The sequence below is a fragment of the Hippoglossus stenolepis genome, chromosome 2 (genome assembly GCF_022539355.2).
Source record: "Hippoglossus stenolepis isolate QCI-W04-F060 chromosome 2, HSTE1.2, whole genome shotgun sequence".
Classification (NCBI taxonomy): Eukaryota; Metazoa; Chordata; class Actinopteri; order Pleuronectiformes; family Pleuronectidae; genus Hippoglossus; species Hippoglossus stenolepis.
The window spans coordinates 18,933,358-18,942,723 of NC_061484.1; positions in this window are offsets into that span (position 1 = coordinate 18,933,358).

Below are 9,366 nucleotides of genomic sequence, written 5' to 3' on the forward strand. Positions count from 1 at the left end.
TCCCTGCGACCCCTGCAGAGTCATTTGACCAGAAACAAATGCTGATGCACCTTTCACCACTTCAAGCTACTGTTGGTAATCATGGAAGAGCTTGAAAGAGCATGCTTCACTTTGAAAATATATCTCTCTTCAGCCCTCTGTCAAAGCTAACTGCCTGATGACTGACAACTGAACTGTGACAACTCCCTTTGCTGAGCTCTGGTCATAATCTCCACTTCAGCATCGTATGCCCGTGTTGTCGTGTGCAGGGAAAGCACAGGCAGGTTGGTTAACATGAAATGATTGGTTGTGTATATTACAGTCCTGCAAGGGCCATTGAGGACTGGATGGCTATCATTACACACAAGATGTCTGTGGATGTTATTGTTTTTTTTTTGTCCAATGTCAAAGGAGCTTCGGTTAGCCAACTTTACCCGTACAACATGACGCCTGCCAACAGCTTTGTGAGGAATCCTTTAAAGTTGTCAGTATATGACAAATTCACATTCCACAGTATGTGGTAAAATGGGCTCTGAAGACAGATGATCGTAATCCCCTTATTCTTCCCCGCAGCTATAACGACGTTCAAGCTGCTTGTGAAGTTTATGAACATAACTTTTGCAATCTCCTTATTACATTTAGTGTCGTTTTGAAATATGGCCAATGCATTTTGATGGTCGCTGAAGTTTGCACACATTTGCAGACACTCCCAAGATGAAGCGCTTCTGCTCCCAGGACAGAACACGTCTCATTCTTACAAATTGAGATTTGATCTGTTAAATCTCACCGTGGAAAGATACATGAGCCAAATGCTTATTAAAAATGAATTATATGTCTTAGGGCCTGGTTGTTATGGTATTAGAAGTACCATATTCACTGGGCGTAAGTGAAGCAAATTCATCCCCATTTTTCAATAAGGAGGATTCAAAGTTGTAGTTTTATATTTTGACCAACTTCACTTGACAAAACCAAGTAATTTAAAATAATCACAGGCATCATGCAAGAGTTAAATCACACTGAAGTGTGTACATTCCTACTTTCACGTCAAGTGATCATGAGGCTCCTCAAGAAGAAGCAGCAGAGCTTAAAACATTCTTCCCGGGGCCACAACCCGTGAGCAGATCCTCAAGTACTTTTCTCCAAACAAAGTTCTGAAGACAGACAGTTTAATTTAAGCTCTTCATCACCACTGGTTTTGTCACACATACAGAGACACAGTTACACACTTTAAATTCCCTATTAATAGCCCTTCCTTCCATTGGCCGTTTTGTCTTGTCACAGCAGCATAAGCAGGCGTGACTAATAAGAATAATGACAGCTCTGCTCACATAGGTAAATTGCTATGTCCCTGGAACTAGAATAGCTAAGTGGAATGGAGCCATTTTAATGTTATTCATTACATCTTTGTTTTGACAAGTCCAAATGTCTGAGCGGAGAAAGGTTTATTTTGTCCAGAGGCTCATACAACACTCACATCTGCAGCTTCATGGGCTTATCCGCATAGTTTGGCTCAGCATAAAAACTCTATAAACTGGGGAACACGCAAGAGATTTATCAAGTTAACCTTTTCAAACAATGATCGACTTACCTTCTTGCATCATCACTCAGAAATAAAAACCCAGCTCAGGAGCTGGAGGTCTGCACCTCGGGTTTACACTGTGTGAGTTGGAGGTTTGGTTTATTAACAGAGAGTTGAAGCCTCTGTGTTTGCGACCTGTTGACTCACAAGCTGTCTGGTGAAACCCCAGAGCAGCAGGTCTTTGAGGAAGGTTCAAAGTCTGTGTTTTACCGTAGGATTTTTTGTTTTTGTTTTTACATCTGTCCCTCCAGGCCTTTTTTCACAGCAGAGGTTCTGACCTGTTACAGCAGGAGAAGCAGTGGTCAGACTAATATCAAAAACACACATGTTGCACCCTCTAGTTTCACCAAAATGTCACGTCTTTCACATCAAGCTCATTAAACTTCCAATATGTTACTTTGAAGCAGCGTGGGATCATGGGAGTTGTTGTCTTCACCACGATGAAAATCTACCTGATGAGACTCAGTGTGTCTTTGGTTAGTTATATGCTGCTTGCTCTGGATGTTGTAACAGAGCACAGCACGGATAAAGAGGATGTGACACAAATAATAAGCAACTAAAATGAAATGTCCCATTACTTTGAATAAAACTGTGGATTTCTCTGGGTTTGAACATTGTTGTAAACATTTTGAATAATGTAAGTAAACAAGTCAACAAAATATTCAACACAGTCCTCATTGTTTTTACACATTTCAATGAAGAATTGTTACATATTTTGACTTCAAGCTGACGGTGATTGATTTAGTGTTTATGCTTTTTAAAACCACAAAGCACTCGGCAACATTTCCTTATAAATGTGTCTGAAGTCACAGTCAATACTAGAAGAGATGAAGTCAATATTTACACGTATTTGCTTTTTATCAAGATCCATTACAATGAAACACAAAAGTTCATTTTAAAGGAAAATTACCTGTCAGGACGAGTTCATCACTTCATTTTTCACTTTCAGCGGATGATCACAGGTTTAGCAACTGAGGCACTTCCACATATCGTGGTCTCACAGCTTCACTGATCCCCTTTTTTGAACAAATGACAAGATGGCTAATGCTCTCCTGTAGTATAATATATTTTGTAACGTATGCTCATGCAGAGTTATACCCCGTAGATAAAGAATAAGAGATCTCTACGGCTTTTTGTTGTGTTCATTCCTCTGAAAATGGTCCTCGGGAGTGAGATCGGAGGAGAAAAACTTGTCATGACTAACCACCTGCGTCAGTGGGAAGAGTCACCTGATAGATTTCACGTCACTGCTCAGTGACATCTCAGCCATGAATCTAATATGTCAGATTCCAGAGTACAAAGCATATCCAAGAGACAAATCAGGCAGGGAATGTCACTTTTATTATCGCATATTTGCCGTGATTCAGAGGATATGTTGGTAACACACACGCACGCACACACACACACACACACACACACACACACACACACACACACACACACACACACACTCACACACACAAACAGGATTCAAATTAACTCTATCACACATCCTGGATGACAAGTTGAGGTTTTAGATATATCTCTGTGACATTAAGCTCAGTGACAAGTTATAAACCTCAAACAGAAATAACAAAAATACACCAGGAGCCTGAAGTAAGTACAGCACATAATTAAATAAATGAATGAATGAACTTTGAAAACTAAAAAGCCTTTTTAAAACTTTTTTTTAACATAGATTCAATGCGGAAATAAAAAAAAGATTACAAAACTAAATAACAAATATGATAAACAACGGACATACATATACATTCTTTCAGATCGGGGACTTATGCGTTGTTTCCGCAATCCACTTGTTTGAGTATCAACCATGTCAAACAACTGAATTGAATTAATTAGCCTCTTAGCTAATTGGTTTTTAATGCTAACTTCCTAAAGTGCATACAGTCTGTCTGAAATCCACCATAAAATTTCAATGTTTTCAACGTCCATAGAAGCAAAACAACAAATACCGGAAGAGAAGTTTGACAACACATCGAATTAATACAATTCTGAATAACTCCCATATGGGAGTATATGATGAAATATTGGGCACAGGTAAAAAAAAAACATAAGGTGACACAGTAGAATCTTTATTGGTGACAAACGTAAAATGTTAAAAGTGGCACTAAAAAAACCTGTAAGCGATTTTACTCAAGGAGGAAAAAGCTTCTGGTTATAAATTGCTGGCATTAGAGGAATTAACATTCCTTGCATTGAAATCAAACAGCTCATTTAGAGTGAACATAAAAATTACTGGCATCTATAAAAATGTTTCTTTTGAGAAGGACAGAGGCAGTAAACTATTTTAAACACCAGTCGTTAACTGTGTGTACGAGCAGTGCTCAGCCACAACGACGGCTTTATGACATTTTCCTCCTCTACCATTACACCGGTGAAGAGGCTGAAATAAAAATGACTGACCTGCCAAGTGGTCTGACACAGACCAGCAGACCATTACTCCTGCACCATATGTAGTATGGACCTCTGTGTGACAATCACCTTATTTAGTGGTGCAGAACCAATACAACAGCACTTCTTTGGAAAGGCTGCTATTTTGCAGGACACTGTGTCAAAGACATGTCTGAATTTTTTAAACTGAACACTTTTCCTCCTCGTGCCATCATCCTGAGCCACTGCACTTTGCGTAGATTTCTCTACAAATTTGGTGTATATTACATATCTGTATTTCTATTTAATTTAATTTCTTATTTTATATTTTATTGCTGATTGTATTTATATTTTTATTCTTTCACATGTTCTCTTGTCTACGTCATTCTGACAATCTGCTGCTGTAACGAGTGAATTTCCCCGCGTGGGATCAATAAAGTTGTTCTTATCTTATCTACTGTTTCGAAGATACTGATCAAAATATAAACTGATCAAATAGACACAAAAAAAGTGTCTTTCATTGGGCCATCGAAAACTACTAATGCATAAATATGATATATTGACATTCTGTGCCATAACTAATAGGTAACTAGTCTTTAATTTCAAAGTAATATAAGTCTTGTATATATTGGTTGTGTCGGATTTTAAACTTGTTTCTTTATAAATGTTCATAGTTTTCAGAAGTAGCATCTCTAATTTTGCTGTACTGCTGCTTTCTCTTGCACAATGACAATAAAGGCTTTTTGTTCTATTCTATCTTATTCTATTCTAAAAAAAACCTCGCTTGTATTCATTCACTTGCAAACATGTCACTGCTGTGATGTAAAAGATGTGAAGATGTAGCAGCTGCTTCAACAGTGTTCTGGTGACATTGAATATGTAATAGTCTCTATATTATATATATAATATACATGCACACACACACACACACATTTATATTTATATATGTATATTTTTTTGTGCTTACACACACATTCATATAATCTAATAGAATAGATACCATGTCTAAGATTTATTGTCAACGAACAGACCAGAGACAAGCCCCTGGACACAGTGCCCACTGTTTTAATCAATGATGTTCACTGTAGAGTAAAAGAATAGTTTATTAAAACCAGAATGAATAATTTATAAACCCTGGCATGTAAGTGCTCGTGCAATTTATTTTCCTGCCACATACGCTAAAATTAGTTTAAACAATTAGACGCTGAGGGATGAGGTCTGATCATCCCTTCTTTTCCATTACTTTACATTTTAAAAAATGTGTTAAATGTGATTGAATGTATTTTTTCTAAATGTATCTTTTATTTCTTATTTTAATATTCAATTTTTGTACATTGAACATCTATAGACTCCATGACATCTTCTTGTTGGTCTTTAATCTCAGTTTACTCTCAAAAAATAAAAATATGCCCTCATATATTTTCATGCACTCCATTAATATTGACATTAATAACAATTGATGCCTGTGTGTGATGTCTTGTCATTAATCTTTTGATCCTCTCTTGTATTTGCTTTCTCCCTCTCAGCCTTTGTCGTCTGCTTCGGCTTCAATTAGTCGTTTCTTACATTTCCCAGGATGCCTTCTATATAAAGAACCTGCAGTAATTAAACCGCGTTCTATACAGTCTATGGTTCTTCTACTAATAAGAAGGGGGGAAAAAAAGATGTGCCACCAAATGGGGCTATTTTCAGTGATGACAGATTCCCTGTGAGAAGCCACATGACAACAGCTGCCTGCTGTTTCTGGTCATTAACTTCATTTCAATCAACTGGGAAGACGGTAAAGCTTAAATGATAGAAGAGTGTGAAACCACTGCAGTAGCTTGATGCTTCTCAAAAATACTGACAGATAAGGGAAAATAGACCTTGTGGTTTGATGACGGTTTATGTGAGTCTATTGTTGAACATATAACTTAAAAAGAAGTCATGCTCTATGGATATTATGAGGAAGAAGTGAGATCAAACTTTATGTAGGAAGAGTAGCTTGTAATTTAAAAAAGGGACAAAAACAAAACCCCAGCTCAGATTAAGCCTGGATATTCTCAGAAAAAAGGTGGACAACATGAAAGCTCCTAAAAGGTGAAGCCAAAACATCTTTAACACCCCCTGGTGGCTGGTTGGTGTATAAATTATAAACCATGTAAGTGGAAAGGACATGGACCAAACTAAAAAGTCAAAATATGCATCAAATACATTTTTTCTCAAATATGCTTTCTGTCATTGTTGTTATCATACTGATATATGGTCAGGTGCACATTTGTTTAAGTAAGTTTGGTTTTATTTGATGCAATGAAAATGGGGTGAAACCTCATGATCCACAGCTGAGGCTGACTCATGATTGGTTAAGCGTGTGAATGGACAGGACCTCCATCCTACAGTCTACAGTACATTCACTACTGCCCAGACTCAAAATGACCGGAATAGTATTGCTTCATTTTGGTGCAACGGGAGGAAGTGGTGACATGTCGTCCATCGTTACATCTTTGTCTCTGATTAAACCTGGTAACCTCACTCAGTTAGCTCACCCACTCTTTGTGTGGTCAATCAGGTGAAACTGTTTCAGGTTATTTCTAATTCTGTACCTGGTCACATTATGTGGCCTCTGATACAGTGTTCATGCACTGAATCTTGAAGCTGTATTTGTATTTGTAGCTGAAGTTGTATTTGTGGATCTGATCATTTCTGAAATTCACTCGTAACAGGCTTATTAATCTTGCAGCCTGCTCGGATAAATGATTAACTGGACATGAAAGTAATTTAGTTTGTGTGATTGTAAATCTTCGGTTGGTTCCCCTGCAGGGACTCCTTCAGCTGCAGTGTTCACACTGTCACAGGGAATTTATGAGCTAATGGTTTATTAAGCAACTCTGAATAGCAAAACAGAAACAACAACACATACTGAAACTTTAATGGTCAACGTAACATTTTAATCCACAACATTTGTATTGATCTCAATTGTATCCCACAGCATCGCAGTGGTCTGACAGCAGCTGCTGAGCAAAGATATAAATATACATTAGTTATTGAGTATTTGAAGTTTCTAAGGCCCAGAGTTTACTTCCTTTTTACCCATGTGTTTGTATGTGCTATGTAGTGTGCATGTTACTGGAGTATTCTTCCGGAGTACACACCACAGTACTCCTGTTTTTAATTCTGTAAAAAATGTAAAAAACATGGCGACACTGGAGTAGGCTACCAACGGCACCAACATTGGGACACTGGCGAGTATCTGCCCCCACATTTCTATTTCTTTTCAGTAACATGCTGCCAACACCCCACTCAAGCAGCGCAGAGGTTGATATGGAAGTACATCACAATAACAAAAAATGCTCACACACAATGAATTGTGATCGGGGTAACGGCAGTAAAATATCTTTGTTTTATGACGGCAGTTTGCTTCCATACAATCGAACAATAGAAAAGTTGTGGATTATTACATTATTAGTCTGCACTGTCTCAGACAAGTAGCACAAAACAAAACACTATTGCTCAGTATTTCTTTCCTGTACTTCACTGCATTTGCAACAAGCCACAGCTACATTTAATCAAAGATCATAAGCACGTAAAGTGATCTGTAAACTCTCATGACACTGGATCGGCTGCTGCAATGAGGCAACATGAAGCAAATACATCAGTACTGACCACTGCAGAGCTATGAAAACCTTCTTACAATTAGAAAGGTGTGATAGAGAACTTTAAAGATTCATTGAAATTACCAAAATAATTGTCATTTTAGCAATTATCATTTTATTGTGTTTGTTTGAAGGACAATTCAAGTTATTTTCAACTTGAGGTCTGTTCAGATCAAACACAAAAAAAAGGGTCAAAAATACGTAGTGAAGGCTCAGGTTGAAATAGACCAATTACCCTTGAAAGAAACAGCAAAGAATATTATATAGTCATCACTTGACAAAGTGAGGCACACGTTGTTCTGTACATTCAGACAAAACTCATACATTTAAACACATCAACACGTACAAAATATTGAACCAACTTCAATAAAAATTACAAGACACTATAATGCACAACAACGTTTTTTGTCTTCACATTCTTTAGTAAATACTTTCATGAAGTCTTCAAACAAATGTTGGAAGGAACAATTAAAACAATTACATTGAGTTCCTACGTTTTTGGTCAATAAGATTCAAGCTTGAATTCTATTTATAATGTCTTTGTTAATCAACATGTATAATACAGTCAAAACTATTCAGCTTTTACTGCTACTGGCAGTTCAAAAAATATTTCACGGAATCTTTTGATAAGGTCACGATTAATATTATGCTTCATTGCCAGCACTGAAAAAAAGGAAATCTCACAAACATGATAAATGTTTTCCGCCCTCGTCATTGGTCATTTCTGTGTTTTTTATTCCCTTCAATTTATATAATCCTTCCCGTCACCTTTTTTCCTCGATTGTATTGTAAACCCAGCTTGAAAGGCTGCACTATTGCTCATGTCCAGACTGTACCAGGCATGTGGCTCAGAAGAGTTCTATTCTGTCTTTTAAATAATCATAGGTGTGTTTAGGGTGAGTATAGGTGAGTGTCGTCCCTTTTTAAACCCCAGGTGTGCCTGACAACACCTTTAAGACGCACATGCTCAAGGACGCTCAGAGAGGTGGATTTGCTATTAAAACAATGTGGATGTGACTATGACAACTGTGTCAGTCTGAAACTTAGCAAGGCCACTCTCTTTGTGCCTGGCTCCACTTTGCACGGGGTGTAAAACAGGATCCAGGATGTCCAGCCACACAAGGAGTTGAATTTAGATACAACCCAGGAGCCAAGAACAGTAGCCCACAATGTACTACTAGTGTACTCCGTATACGTGTACTCATATACTGTATCTAAAAGAACATTACAGAGCATTAGAACAAACATTAACTGCATTTCACTGCACAGGTACCTTTATTTTGTATCCTTCACTTAGATAACATGTTGAAAATGATGGACACTGCTCCACTGGTTTCTAGTTGGTTAATTTGCTTTTCAATCATCTAATTCTCCAGCAACCTTTTCCTTCATGGGCTACAAATGTACATTGGATTTCGCCTCTGGCTCAGCGCCAGTTTTCCAGGAAACTTTCCTACAGTGACGTCATCAAAAGCCTAACTCCATTTCAATACATTCAGAGAAACTCAGAGAGCAACATGGTGAATGGAGCCAAACATCTCAGGGTGAACCAGACGCAGAGTGCATCCTCTGAAGGACATAACGAGTGAATACTTACAGATGGAAATAAAAGCAATGGTGCACTTACATGATTACAATCGCTGTCACATACATGTAGTTTCAGATTCTCCCCTTTTCCATTCCGGCATATTATTGAGTCAAAGCAGAAGTAATTAATTTCATTACCTATAGACTAAATCTTGTGATTGAAACGTTAGTGCGCTGACTGCATTTAAATACTAAATTGCAATCAGAGATAAATGTTGA